Source organism: Otolemur garnettii, unplaced genomic scaffold (genome assembly GCF_000181295.1).
Source record: "Otolemur garnettii isolate 467f Iridium unplaced genomic scaffold, OtoGar3 scaffold00002, whole genome shotgun sequence".
In the NCBI taxonomy this organism is placed as follows: domain Eukaryota; kingdom Metazoa; phylum Chordata; class Mammalia; order Primates; family Galagidae; genus Otolemur; species Otolemur garnettii.
Window position 1 is genome coordinate 6,207,326 of NW_003852397.1, and position 13,024 is coordinate 6,220,349.

General features: G+C 43.2%; 1 non-coding gene across 1 annotated transcript; it reads left to right on the top strand.

Annotated features, from left to right (window-relative positions):
- The first annotated feature begins 905 nt into the window (after positions 1–905).
- Positions 906–1,036, top strand: LOC111725781. The gene has a single exon (XR_002773760.1). It is a non-coding gene; the product is annotated as a small nucleolar RNA SNORA72 (small nucleolar RNA).
- The last annotated feature ends 11,988 nt before the right edge of the window (positions 1,037–13,024 follow it).

Sequence of the window (13,024 nt, forward strand, 5' to 3'; positions counted from 1 at the left end):
TGGGTAGCGTGCTGTGGCATTACAGCTCACAGCAACCTCCAACTCCTGGGCTCAAGCGAGTCTCCTGCCTCCGCCTCCCAAGTAGCTGGGACCTTCTTCTGGGCTTTCTGGTCGGTTCTGTTTTGTTCGGCAGCTATTTGCATTAGCACCTGGGCTGTCACCCCTCCATTTCCATTTCCCTTTCTTTCCATGCCTGGACCATGGAACATTGGCTAGGTGTGAAGATTAGCGAGCCCCTGCTGCCCTGGGGGCTCCACCCCAGTGAGAAGGACAGTCTCAGGGACAGGGGGACTCTGCGGGGGATGGGGTGGGGGGGTGGGGTCTTGGCAGCTGTGTGATGACAGAAAGCATAAATCTTTTAATCTCTCTGAGTTTTAGCTTCTTCATTTCTAACATAGGATTTACGTGTTACAGGATTATTATAAGGATTCATGCAAAAATGTAGAAGCTGTCACTTGGCCAGTGTGGGTCTCCGTCCATGCTGGCTCTCCTCCTCACCATTCTGTCTCCTAAGGTCACCGTCCTTCAGGAGGCCAGACTCTTCCTCAGAAAGAGGCAAAGACCTCAGGGTTGAGAACTGAGGGATGGACTCCAGAGGATGCTGCTCTTTGGGGTAGGGTTGTGGGGCACGGGTTGGGTGGAATCCTGCCAAAAAAGACCCAGCAACGTGTTCTAGGATATTTGATAGAAATCTTCTTCCAGACTGAAGAGAGACAGAGGTGGCCTTGGGCGAACTTTGCAGGTCCTCTGCAGTTGCCATACTCCTCCTTGTCATGAATAATGAAACTGCTGCCTTGGGGATGGGATGGGTAAATTTATTTTACTTCTTAATTTTATAATCTGTTCACCTTTGACCACAGACCTGAGTAAGCTTTTTAAAAAACAAACAACCAACCAAAAAACAACTGTAAATATTCTTGCCTTTCTGGTTTTATAATAAGCAGGACAGGATAAACATTCCAAATATAAAAACCATGCATGTGTTTCCAGACCCGGTTCTTTCCCTAGTATAGTTTTATAAATGTTGGTGAGAAACCAGGTCTGATTTGTTACATGGTCATTTTGTGTGATTATATAATGACTGTTCATGGCTGTGATTTTAGGTTATCTTTGGTCAACCTTAAGAAAAATGACAGTTCAGCTAATATAATGACTTTTCAAATAATCAGTGGTCATTTGCAGACTTTTGTCTAAAGGCACAACTAAAGTAGGGAAATTTTGTGATCACAAGTTGTCATTAAATGAATTGTAAAATAAAATAAACTCAAGCAACAGCACATTGCCTCCTAAACCAGCATCAGGAAAATCATGGTCCATGGATTCCTCTTTCTGTACCCAGAGACCTCTGGCTCCATGGAGAAAATGTCTGAAATGTTAATAGTAGGAGAAAGATGAGGAAAACTTCCAGATAATAAGCTGTCTATAACAAACTGCCTCTGGAAGAGGTATGTGTTAGAAATGGGAACACTGAAACCATTGGAAGGGGAAGGCTCCCGAGATGCAGTGGTTGGTTCTCAGGGAGGGTCTTCTTGGAGGAAGGACCCTGCCATCCCACAGGAGTCCTACAGCACCTCTGACCCTGGTCTGGTCGCTCCTCCAGGAAAAATGTGCAAGGAGATAGGTGATCCCAGTAGGGAAGGAGAGAGAGAAGAATGCCAAGATGGCATGCTACCTAGCAATGCCCCTGGGCTCCTGTGGATACTGGAGGTGGTAACAGCAAAAAGAGGACAGCCAGGGAGGTCCTGGATCTGTTTCCACAGTGACTTAGGACATTGAGTTGAGCTAGTTCTGTCTGGTGACACAGGCCCACCTTTAATATGTAGTGATGGGCCACCATGGTGGCTCAAGCCTATAATCCCAGAACTCTGGGAGGCCAAGGCAAGAGGATCACTTTAGCTCAGGATTTTGAGACCAACCTGACCAAGAGCAAGACCTTGTCTCTACTAAAAATAGAAAAACTAGCTGGGTGTGGTGGTAGGAGCTTGTAGTACCAGCTACTTGGGAGGCTAAGGCAAGAGGATCGCTTGAGACCAGGAGATCGAGGTTGCTATGAGCTATGCTGACACCATGGCACTCTACTCAGAGCAACAAACTGAGACTCTGTCTCAATAAAATAAAATAAAATAGTGGTGGAGCAGTGACAACTCCCCAGGTGCCATGCTGGGAGGAGGCTGTTCTGCACCTTCGCTACCTTAGGGGCCAAGATAGCTGAATTGGGCAGAGGCGGGGCAGAGGAAGCCACAATCTGTCCCTAGCCATGGGCTCCTGTGCGCACAGACTTCTGAGCTCGGTTGTCACTGTCAGGCTGATGGATGGCTGTTGGATAGAGGGTTGCTGGCAGACACAGCTATGAGGCAGAGAGGCCTAGGGATCTACAGCATTTCAGGAGTTCTTCATCACTGAGGCACCCACCTGAGGTCTGAGTTTACAGCTCCCTCAACATCACAAACACCAGGGATGTTGTGCCCGTTTGAGAGTACAGAGGCAATTTAAGGAGACACGCTGTCCTCACCCTAACTGGTTTGGCTCAGAGAAAACAAATATTCAGCTATATTTATCATTGCTCATTATTACTATTGTTACTGCTCGCACAGATTTTGCCAATCCTTATCCAAGAGATTTTATGTCTAAAAATGATAAGTCTAAGTCACATCCAGCTTCCAGCCCTGCCTGTCCCCTGCCCTCCACACCATTGCCAAACTCCCACACATGTGCACATGTGAAAACTGAATGAATTAGATCAGCCCGTGGGTTCTGACACCAGCCTGGATTCAACACTTAGCTGCATCACTATTAGGTAATGTACAGATCGCTACACATTTGGGGAACACGCTATTGTGGGTCCAATGTTATCATGATCAGCATCTGACACACACTACACCTGGCAGAATGGGACGAGCATGGACTTTGGTCCAGTGTAGTCTTGGGCTCAAATTTTGCTTCTGCTATTTAATGGTGTGACCTTGTGAAGGTTACTTCAGCTCAGTTAGGTTCAATTACTTCATCTGGAAAGAAGAAATTAAATATACTACAAGGATGAGGTCAGCCCAAGAGAGGTCACACAAAGAAAGCATCAGACAGGGATTTGCACATGAAAGGTGCTTCAGATCTGGTCTGCTAAAGGCCTTTGGTTTCTTCAAGGTCAACTAAAATATAGTCGCCCCCACCCCCCCACCAAAGTCTTGTAGATGCTACAGAAGCAGTGATCAGTTCCTCTACATTTTCTTAGTTACTGGGTGTTTTTGCCAGGTCCCTGCAGTCGTGCCCAGCACAGTTTACGACAGAAGGAGAAGAAAGCGGCTTAGCCGGAGTTTGCGGCCACCACCTGCACACCTGGAGGAGGCTCATAGGCGGCCTCGTCTCAGTCAGGGAGGTCTGGAGTGTCATTCTGGTTAAAGAGAGATGATGCATTACCATGAAAAAGCATTTCATAAAACTCTCTCCCCAGAACTACCAAGGGCTCTTAACAATGTCCACTCATTCATTTATCAGACAAATGCTATGTGCCGGGTGCTGGGCTGCAGTCTGGATAACGCAGACACGTGGTTTCCTCTGGAAGGTCCCAGTCCAGTGGATGAGAGGATCATTAATAAGATGCTGTAAGGGGAGCCGGGCTTTGCCTTATCCAAGTACAGCAAGACATGCAGACAAGGAAACGACTGTCAGGATTTCTAGGAATGGGGCAGGGAGGACCACACAGGGCCATGGGGAGCAGCATGGTGGTCAGGAGGCAGAGTGAGGGGAATGCAGGGTCAAGAGCCCACATTTGTCAGGAAGGAGCAGCGTGATGGGGAGGCTGGCTCCGGGTTAAAGACTCCAGGGGACTCTGGGTATAGGGCTGTCCCTAGTTGTTTGGCCTTGGGGCCATTAGGGTAGGGAAATAGTAATCAGAGTGTAAGAGCCTGATGCAGGAGGTGGTTGGGACTTAGGAGTGCAGATTGGTTGGTCTGCACACAGAAGCTGCACTCACAGGGGAGTTTTTACCTCATCCAGGACCTGTCCAGCCCTGGGAGGGGCAGTGCCCCCAGGAACTGCAAGGTGCAGATGTCAGAGCGCCGGATACTAGAAAATGTGGTTATTACCTAAAAGAAGCCTTCAGATACGTCTTGCAAACTCTGGGAGTGCCGTGAAGGGAAAAGTCAGAGGCAAGAGGAAGTGGAATGGTGTGCCTGACCCACGCTGGGGGTGGAGGTGCCCTGCAGAGCAGTGAGAACACTCTAGAACACACTGGTGGGGCCAGGAGACAAGCTTGCTGCCCTCTGAAGGATGTACCTGGCCCCAGTGGCCCATTCCAGGACAGCCCAGCTGTCCTAAAATTGGGATGGGCAGGGGTCCTGGCTAAGTCTCCCGCCCCCCCTGTGGTCATCAGGTTGGCCTGATGATGAGCGCCCTCACCAGCTCTCCATAGCTGCATGTTGGTCAGAGTCATTTTCTCAGAATTTTAGCAAAAATTCTTTAAAGAGGAAAAAAAATGTTTAAATAACCAAACAAAAGCTATCCTACTGACACACTTTTCTGGCAAGGTCGAGTGGGAAGGCGGTCTGCCAGCTCAGCTGCACCTGTGGGGACAAAGCCCACGCGGGGTGGTGGAGGCTGTGTCGCAAGGTCTCTGTAATCAGTTGTGTCTTAGTTTTGAACTCTCTCTTCCTGGAGGAAGACAATTCCGAGGAAAAACAATGAGGCAAAGGATGCAGACCAGAGAACAATGGAACATTTTAGTCAAATCTCAGCTTTGTCTAGAAACAAGAGAGAAACCCTTATTCTTGTGAGAACGCTGGCCTTCTGCTAACACAGCGGCGCTGGCCACAAAACAAAGACATTTTGCCACTTGTTCCTCTCCTTTCCTGATGCATTCAGTTCCTGGGGGGCCCTTCACCCCCACCTATCCCTCCAATGTTCCATGGAGTCCGCCTGCCTGTCACCCAAGCCAATCAATGGAGAAGCAGACTAGAGATCAACAATTTCACTTTTATTCACAGAAAAGCCAGCAATTCCAGAGAACAAGGAGGATACCGCCTCAAAGAACTGTTCTGCCCTTTCTTTCCCTTTGTTTCTTTTATTCTCACAGTAAAAGTAAACATCAGCAATGTCTTTACTCATCATAGTCCACCTTAAACAGATTCCCCCTCGTGGGTTACAAAGTTACTCAATATCTTCCTGTCTTAAAGTGGTTGTATCTTCAAAGCATTCTTACTCTGGACTAAATTTATAGTTAGTCAACACTTCTCTGGGTTCACAGAGAGCCCTAGGTCATTGACAGGTACCACAGAGTCTAGTTCCCCAACTTATCTGTAGCAGTAGCCTTGGAAGTGAACCAACAATCTCCAGATGTCAGCACGTGGGCTCCTCCTGCCTTATGAGGGCCTGACCAGCAGCGCCCAGCATGAAATGGCCATTCAGGTGAACAGCTCCTGGTAGCATTCCCAGCCTGGGCTAGGTGCTGGGCCATGAGTGATGTCCCTGGGGCGAGATATCCAGAGACAGAGAGAATTACCAGGTTCTGGATGGAGGGCATGAATAACCAGCGGGCCAAGAGGAAATCACAGGGAAATTAGAAAATAATTGAGATGTGAAAATGATAACACAATATACCAAAATTTACAGAACGCAGTGAAAATAGTACTGAGAGGAAAAGTTATGCCTGTATTAAAAAGACAAGGGATCTGAAATCAAACTAAATTTATATCTTGAGGAACTAGGAAAAGAACAATGAACTAAACACAAAGCTAATATTCATAGAAGCAGGTAAATAATAAAGATGAGAACAGAGATAAAATAAAGAATAGAAAAATAATAAGAGATAATCAGCAAAACCAAGAACAGATTCTGAGAAAAGATCCACAAAATTGACATACCTTTAGCCAGACTGACAAAGAAAAACAAAGGCCCCAAATAACTAAAATTAGAAACAAAAACAAAAAAGGACACTACAACTAATTCTATAAAAATAAAGAGGATGATGAGAGTATTACAAACAATTGTATGCCAATGAATTGGATAATCTAGATGAAAGGGACAAATTCCTAGGAACACACAACCTTCCAGCACTGAATCAAGAAGAGTAGAAAGTCTGACCAGGCTTGTAACTATTGAAGAACCTGCGTCAATAATCAAAATCCTCCTAACAAAGAAAACCACAAGAACAGAGGGCTTCACTGGTTAATTCTACCACATATTTGTAGAATTAACACCAAGTATCCTCAAACTCTTTCAAAAAATTGAAGAGAAGGGAATATTTCCAAATTCATTCTTCTGTTACCATTGCCATGAGACTAAAGCCAACGACATTACAAGAAAAGATGCCTAGAGAACAGCACCCCTTATGAATACTGATACAAAAGTCCTCAACAAAATGTAGCAACCAGGGTGACAGAGTGAGACTGTCTCTCTCTCACACACACATACACACAAAAGGACCAGGCACAGTGGCTCATGCCTGTAATCCCAGCACTCTGGGAGGCTAAGGCAGGTGGATTGCCCAAGTTCACAAGTTTAAGACCAGTTTGAGGTAGAGCAAGACCCTGTCTCTAAAAATAGTTGGGCATTGTGGTGGGGGCCTGAAGTCCCAGCTGCTTGGGAGGCTGAGACATGAGGATCACTTGAGCCCAAGAGTTTGAGATTGCTACGAGCTATGACCCCACAGCACTCTACCAAGGGCGACAAAGCAAGACTTTGTCTCAAAAAAACAAAAACCAAAAAACAAACAAAAGAATAAGAAGTATATTCTCTGGACACAAAATAATTAAATTAGAAATCAGCATAATAGGGAGGAATTTGGGAAATTCAGTTTTGCTTCCTCTGGTTACCCATGGCCAGAAATAATATATGGAAAAATCCAAAAACAAACAATTTATAAGTTTTAAATGAGTAAGGAAGCTGTTTTGAATAGCATGATGAAATCTTGCACCATCCTGGTCTGTCCTGTCCAGGACATGAATCATCTCTCTGTCCAGTGTATTTGTGCTATACATGCTCCACACCTACTGAGACACTTAGTAGCTGTCTTGCTACTAAGAATTATTATCTTCTCCTTAAAAGACACATTTAAGAAAATAAAGTCAAGTTGCAGATGGGGACAAAATACTTGAGAAATATGTACCTGAAAAATTACTTTACCCATGAAACATTAAAAACAAACTTTTACAACTCAATTTTAAGATAACAAATGACCCAATTTAAAAACTAGCAAAAGATTTGTACAGATATTTCACAAAGAAAAATTCATGAATGGCTAAAGAAGCATGTGAAAATATGCTCAATGTCATTAGTCATCAGAGAAATGCAAATTGAAACCGCAATGAAATATCCTTTCACACTTATCAAGTGACTGAAATTAGTAACACTGAAAATACTAAACGTTAATGGGAGTGTGGAGAAATTGAAACCGCATACATTCGTTTGGCAATAAGCCAACCATTCTACTCGGATGTACTGGGGAAAAAACATACTCATAAAAGACTTGTACATTCGTCTTTATAGTAGCTTTATTCATGATTGCCCCGAACTGCAAACAACTCAAATGTCTACCGAGAGGTGAATGGATAAATAAATTATAATACATCCATTCAATGACTCAGTCGTAAAAAGGAATAACCAAGTGAGTCAAAGATGTGGGTGAATCTCCAAGACAGGACGCTGAGTGAAAGCAGCCAGACCCAACAAAGTATAGACTGATGATTCTGTTTAATCTGCGGCTTACGAAGAGGCGAAAGTAATCCCTGACTCTAGGTAGAAATCAGGGCGTGGTTGTGTTTGAGGGAAGAGATTGCCTATAAAGGGGCCAAGGGAAGCTTCTTGGGGGTGATGGAAATCTTCAATATATTGATTGCAATACTGATTACATGGATGGATTAATTTGCCAAAAGTCAGAAAATCATACACTTAATATTTATGTACTTTCCTCTAACATTTCAAAAACCTTAGTGTTTAAAGGAGTAAGAAAAATACATAAAAAAGTTCAAACTCTCCCAAACCAGGAAAAGTAATTTTTCTTCCACTTAAGAAAAAAAGTGCTTTCTACAATAGCACATCAGAAGTTTTGCTATAATAACTTAAAAAAAGACAGAGTGGAAGTAATCTCCAGAAGGAACAAAACAGTAATGTAAAAACCGTAGGGACCGAGCTTCCTGTCGGAGGGGTCAGGTGCAAGACAGCACTAGCCCTGCCCTCAGGGAGCAAACAGTCTGGTGGAGATGGAGCATAATTAATTATGCAAATAATGATGGGCAGATCAGACCACCGCTATGAAGAAAAAGTTCAAGGTGCCAGGAGCTTAGGAGTGGGACACCTAACCTAGTTTAAGGACCAAGGAAGGATTCCCTGAGAAAGTGATAGTTAAGCTGAGAAAAAGATGCATAAGGATGGCCAGGGAAAGAAGCTGGAGGAGTGAGGTCCGGCCTGAGCAGGCTGTACAGGGGCAGGTGCAGGGGGACAGTATGTGGCCAAGGTGCTCTGAGGCCAGGTGCCAGAAAAGAGAGTGACCAGAGGAGGGGCTGGGTAAGCAGAGCCTGCTTTCACAGAACCTCATGTTAAAGATGAGGCATTTTATCTTAATCGTGTGAAATGACAGTGACACAGTCAATTTGTCCTTTCAAAAGATCAATTTGAGTGCAGTCATGAACAGCTGATCTTAGCACTATTCAGTAGAAATATTACACATGCCAGAAATGCAAATCACAGGTATAAATTCAAATTTTCTAGAAGCTGCACTAAAAAATGGAAAAAGAAAAAAGGCTCAGGTGTGATTAATCTTAAGAAACTACTTTGTTTAATCTCAAGTTCCCAAAATATTGTTTCAACATGAATATAAAATATAATTAGTGAGATATTTTTACATTTTTTTATGTTAAGTTTTCAAAATCTGATGTGTAATTTACAGCACATTTTAATTCAGATTGACCACATTATTAAGTGCTCAATAACCACATGTGACCAGTGGCTCCTGGACACTACAGGTCTAGACTGAAGCACCATTAGAAGCAGAACAGGTTAAGAGCAAGAAAAGATGGTGTCTTGAAATAATGCGGTGAGCAGTGTGGATTGATTTGGGAAAGAATTTGGAGAAAGACTCTACAGCATTTACTGACTCAAATGGACTGTTTTCTCCTTGTGCTCAGTTCTCAGTCTTTGCCTTCCTTAGTCCATCAGCAGCATTTGATACCACTAATAACTCCCTCCTGGAAATATTTCCTTTACTTGACCTCAAGCATATCGCTTGGTTTGGTTTACCTCCCACCCCAGTGGCTCTTCCTTCTCAATCGCCCTTGATGTTTCTTCCTCATCTCTCTCCTCTTTAACATGGAAATGCGCTAGAGCTGCACCTATTCTCTTCTCTGTCTATCCCCTCACTGCCCAGTGATCACAGTTAGTCCTGTGGCCTTAAAGATCATCTACAGGCTCATGACTCCAGCTCAGATCGCCCCCCTGAACTTCAGCTTTGTAAATCCAGATCAACAACTCCACTTGGGTATCTGATAGGCACGTCCATTTTTGGCACTTCCTTCAAAATACACATAGAGTCCCCACCTTTACTGCTCTCAGCTTAGTCTAAGCCCCCATCTTTTGCCTGGATCATTACAATAATCTGACAACCTCTCTTTCTATTTCTCATCTTTTCTTCTCAATACAAAAGCCAGAGCAGTCCTGTTAAAATATAAGTGCCTCCCCTCTCTTTCAAAACTTTCCCAAAGCTATCCAGCACACCAGTAGTGAAAGCCAAAGTTTCCATCAAAGGAGGGAATTTTGTTATTTTTTATAGATTCATAGTACTGGAATGGTACTTGGAACAGAGTAGGCACCCAACATCTGATGAATGAATGAATGAGAGAGATGGGATGAGCTTTGATGAGACAAGATGAAATGAGATAAGGTGAGAGGTCAGAGTCAAGGTTAGCACCCGCTTTTTAGCTTCTGATGCATGATGAAACTTCTATAACTTGAGAACATCTTCACATATACTTTGAAGAGTCATTCAAGGATTGCAAGATGCTGCTGGCTATGACAGCCACACTCATGTGAATGCCTCTGCTCACTTGCGCCTCCTACGGTACAGAAGGAGGTGCTCACTGATAAAAGAAATTGAAGAGGATGCACGTGCACACACGCAAAATCAAAAGATGGTTCACGCTCGTGAATTGGAAGAAGTAATATTGTTAAAATGACAGTAGTGCCCAAAGCAATTTATAGATTCAATGCAATCCCTATCAAATTACCAATAATATTCTTCACAGAAACAGGAAAAACAATCCTAAACCATAGCAGGAACCACAAAAGGCCCCAAATAGCCAAAGTAATCCTGGTTTAATGAAAAAAGAAAGCTGGAGGCATCACCTCAAAACTTACTACAAAATTTACTACAAAGCTAGAATAACCAAATCAGTATGGTACTGGCATAAAAACAGACCCAGAGGTCAAATATAAACCCATGCACGTATAGCCAGCTCATCTTTGACAAAGGCACCAAGAACATGCAGTGGGGAAGTACAGTCTCTACAAAAAATGGTGCCAGAAAAACTGGACAACTATGTACAGAAGAAAAAAATGTAGGCCCCTAGCTCTTATCATACACAAAAATCAAATCAAAATGGATCAAACCCTTAAATTTAAGATCTGAAACTATGACACTACTAGAAGAAAACATTGGGAAAATGCTTCAGGACATTGGTCTGGGAAAAGATTTTTTGTATAAGATCTCAAAAGCACAGGCAACAAAACTAAAAATAGACAAATGGGATTATATCAAACTAAAAAGTTTCTGGGGCGAGCACAGTGATTCACACCTGCAATCCTAGCACTCTGGGAGGCTGAGGTGGGAAGATTATTTGAGCTCAGGCGTTTGAGACCAGCTGGAGCAAGAGCAAGACTCCATCTCTACTAAAAATAGAAAAACTAGCCAAGCATTGAGGTGGATGCTTGTAGTCCCAGCTACTGGGGAGGCTAAGTCAAGAGGATTGCGTTTGAGGTTGTTATGAGCTAGGCTGATGCCACAGCACTCTACCCAGGGTGACGGACAGAGAGAGGCTCTCTCTCAAAAAAACAAAAACAAAAGCAAAAAAACAAAAAACCCTGCAAAGCAAAGGAAACAATCAACAAAGTGATGAAACAGCCCATATAATGGAAGGAAATATTTGCAAACTACCCATCCAAAAAAGGATTAATAACTAGAATAAGTTCAAGCAACTCAATAGCAAACCCCAAATAATCTGATTTTAAAATAGGCAAAAGATCTGAGCAGACATACAAATGGCCAACAGGTGTGTGAAAAGATACTCAGCATCGCTAATCATCAGATAAATGCAAGTCAAAACCCCAAGAGGTAACCCCGTTGAAATGGCTTTTATCAAAAAGATAGGTGGGCAGCGCCTGTGGCTCAAGGAGTAGGGCGCCAGCCCCATATGCCAGAGGTGGTGGGTTCAAACCCAGCCCTGGCCAAAAACTGCAAAAGGAGGAGGAATAACAGATACCGATGAAGATGTGAAGAAGAACCCTTGTATGCTGGTGGTGGAAATGTACATTAGTACAGCCACTATAGAGAACAGTATGGAGGCTCTTCAACAACGAAAGACAGAATCCCATATCCAGAAATTCCACTACTGAATTATATTGAAAAGACATCTGCACTCCTATGTTTTTTGCCGCACTATTCGCAATAGCCAAAAGATGACTCAGCTTAAATGTCCATCAATAAATGAATGAATAAAGAAAATGTGGTGTATATATACTCGATAGAATATTGTTATAATTCCATATATTATTCAGCCATAATGAAGAATTAAATCCTGTCATTTGCAGCAACATGAATGGAACTGGAGGTCATTATGTTAAGTGAAGTAAGCCAAGCACAGAAAAGCAAATATTGCATCTTCTCACTCACTTATGGGAGCTAATTCTCATGAAGAGAGATAGTAGATTGGAGGCCACCAGAGCAGGGAAGGATAATGGGGAGGGGAATGCAGAGAGGTTGATTAATGGGTATAAATACAAGGCGTAATAGAAGAAATAGGACCTAGGGTTAGATAGATCAGTAGAGTCACTGTGGTTTATAATAATCCATTGTATATTTAAAATAGCTCAAAGAAAAATTTGAATGGTTCTAGAATAAAGAAAAGACAAATATTTGAGATGACATAGATTCCAATTGCACTGATTTGATCTTTACAAATTATATGAATGTATTAAATTATCCCATGTACCCCCAAGCTATGTGTATCTATTATGTGCCATTAAAAAAGTAAGAGCTCAACTTACCCTGTTATGATTAAATTAAAAGCAGTTTCTCATTTGGGGTTGTCCTGTGGTTAAATGTGCAAGAAGTATTGTGCATAAAGTGCAGGTAGCAGTTGGCTGGGTTACTGGTAGATGAATTGCCAGAAAGCTGGTATGTTACTATAATACAGTTGAAAGTGCCTTTTGAGAAAGTGGAGGCCTCCTTCAGAAATGGGAGGAAAAAAGTTCTCCTTAGAATTCCAGCAGCCTTATTTATCTGAAGTTCTAAAAGGAGAGGAGTGGGGCTTCTAGGAGTCCTCAGGGAACTTTCTATGCCTCAGTAGCTTCTGCTCTTCCCTGAGACCTGCTCCCCGATCTGCACTGATGCTTCTCCTCTGCTTCCCACTTCTGTCTGGGAACTGCTGACACACCCTGCCCTCCCTTCTCACTTCTTCTGCCTCCGTGATCCTGTGCTCCTTTATTCAGCAACTGCTCTGACCCAAAGCAGCAAACAGAATCATTTATATTTCTGTTCCTTTGGCACATCTGAAAGGCAAATTCCCTTTTTCAGATCTTACACAATTTTCCTCAGTCCTAGCTCATGAGAAAGCCGTTGGAAATTACCTTACCAGACTCTTAGAATGGTCCTTTTCCCAATGCGTCTTCAGGGCAGCAGTAGAAAACAAGACAGAATTTGCCATTTAGATTTGCCCTTAGCCATGTGGCCTGCCCACAAGGCAATCATTCTAGATAAGTGCTGAAAGTGACTCGTTCCAGTGCCCTGAACCCCTTTGTTTGCTGTTCCCGATTGATACAGAAT